Consider the following 2,794-nt stretch of genomic DNA (forward strand, 5'->3'; position numbering starts at 1 on the left):
TTACCAGTCCATACCTCTTGTGGAGTCTTATCCTCAACGTTGATGAAGGTGATCTGTTTACCAGGTAACATGCAGTCTCCACCGCCTCTGCCCAGAATTCCTGTCCTAACATGGCACCACTGAGCATGCTTCTTGCCCTTTCCATCAACGTCTTGTTCATTCTTTCTGCAACTCCATTTTACCCAAGTGTGTATGGAGTAGTATTTTTCCATGCTATACAACACTTATTACAGAACTATTCAAATTCCTTCTTGTAAAACTATCCACGATTATCTGTCCTCAGCACCTTTATCTTCTTCTTTGTCTGGTTTTCCACCAAAGCCTTAAATTCTTTAAACCTATCAAAGACTTCATATTTATTCCTGGGGAAACATATCCATGTATTCCTTGAGATGTCATCTATAAATGATGCATAGTACATAGACTCTCCCAATGATTGAACTGGCGCAGGTCCAAACATATCACTGTGCACAAGCTCTAATTTATGTTTCACCCTCTTACCACCAAAGGGGAAACTCACCCGATTCTACTTCCCATATACACAATTTTCACAGAAATCAAAATCCAGAGAGATATTAGACATACCTTCTACCATACCATTACCATTGAAGTATTTGAAGGCCCTTCTCTCCAATATGTCCAAGCCTTTTATGCCATAGCATGGTCTTTTCTCCAAAGACCACTAGATTTTCCGCTCCACTTTCAAGAACCACGGAACTATTGCACCCATCAATAACAGTGCTACCTTAAAGCTTGTACGGAGTTTTGATCCGAACTCCTCGCATCAATACCAGTGCTCCCTGAACCATCTTGCATGTATCTTTCTTGAACACTGTTTTTACACCTGCATAATCCAGCTTGCTTACAGAAATCAAATTTCTGGCCTATGCAGAATTGTTAACGGGAAAAGTGTCTATTTAGAACGACCCTATCCCACTGAGATGTGACAGTGACCTCAGAAACAAATAGGGAAAACTACTTTCGTATTCTTCTTTATGAACTATAAATGAAGAGGAATAGGATGAACCAACCTGTGTCTTGCGATAGTCCTTTGATCCAATCTCTCTCCTCTTTGACAGCTTCCAGCTACCTGCTCCCTTACTTGCCCAGCGTCACCAAGTTCCTGCAAGATCATAGAAGAAGGAAACTACACAAAGACATGGATTTATATTCATAAATAGCTTAGGATCAGATTTAAGCTAAACATACAAATGTAACAAACATCAATGATACACAAGCATGTAGGAGAAACTCAAATAGTTTTATTGATAAAACAAGAAGATCCAGGAGGAGTTACAACCGATGATTCCTGATCCAGCATCAACCTCCCAGCATATAATCCCCTCTTCACCTCCAACAAAGCATAAATCACCCAATACTCTGATATCTATCTCAAAACCAACAGCAATTCTCTGCAATGTACAAAATTCCAGCCTCTGGATCTCTTGGTGAGGGATCCATATATAGATGTATGCAAAGAGGATGAGTCAGCTCATGAATTGATTAGTGGCTTCTCTCTGTCAGTTCTTGCTTCCACTTGGATACTGAGAGCCTCTTACTCATCACTGGTCGAATTCAGTGAGGCAAGTGTCATTGGGAAAGATTCTGGAAGCTTCCATTGTCTCTCCACCTCGTGGAATGACCCTGCCACTTGTCATTTCCCGCTCAACACACCTTGGTAGTGCATTTAGATGCGTTGCAACGCACCTAGCTAGTGTATTTGGGTGCTTTGCAACGCAGCTAGCTAGTGGAGCAGCTGAAATGATCCTGATTTGACTAGTTCTGAGCAGTTTCTGGTGGAGAACTTCTGGGAGAAGCTGTAATTTGTTGACCTTGTTTCTTTAGGAGCTGGAACAACACTTTTAGGGACTTAGGATCCCTTGGTTTATGGACATTTCATGCTTAGAGCTCTAAGGCACAAAAATGTCTATAACAGTTGCCCCCTAAAGTATGAGGCCGTTTATCGGGTGAAATGCTTTATTAGGAGGATCCGAAGTTCTTTCAATGCTGGGAGGAGACCTGTAATAAGATACAATACAATACATTATCTTCATACTGTTTTCATGATCTAGCTAAGGCGGGCATTCCCATGCTCAGCTTTATAAATTCATTTTCATGTACATAGGACAGACAATCGTCTGATGGTAGACTGATGATTCTGATGGAGTCATCATCCTTTTGGTAGGATGATTATCTATGCTGCAATGCTGTACATTTCAATGTCTTTATTTTTCCTGAATATATATCGCAGCCCGGATGGATGAAACTAGATCCAGGGTCTTCAATCTCGTCCACTTTTCACTCGAAGTACAAGTCGATCCATGTGAGAAATGTTTTGAAGTCGAACATGGAAAGACATCGCTTGATTACCAGTCAATGATGTAAACCATTAACAAGCGCGAGAGGAATCACCGATAATGATAATGACCCTCAAGGTACTGCAGTACAATTCACGTGGTGTGAATAAAGGACTTGGCGTCGAACACCACGCAAAATCTTTCGGTCGAAGGTCATTGATGTATACCTGTCGCCGGAAGTGAGAAACTTGCCATTGAGGCATGCAAGCTTCAAAGTACTAAATGGGGTGTTCCTAGATCAACTTCTTGGATAATGAGTTGATGTCGACAAGAAGCGATCCGTCAAAGGAGGGCCTTAATGAATCCCACATCAATGACACGAAACGGAGCAAATGATTTTGATGGAGGTGAAAACGATCTGATGATATATGGTTCAGGGTGGCGGTCATCAAAGAATGAAGTATAATGTATGGTAGTGGATAGGACACAGGTGACTT

This window comes from Pinus tabuliformis, chromosome 4_1 (assembly GCF_031772625.1).
Source record: "Pinus tabuliformis cultivar Carrire ecotype Pingquan chromosome 4_1, CPIR1, whole genome shotgun sequence".
Classification (NCBI taxonomy): Eukaryota; Viridiplantae; Streptophyta; class Pinopsida; order Pinales; family Pinaceae; genus Pinus; species Pinus tabuliformis.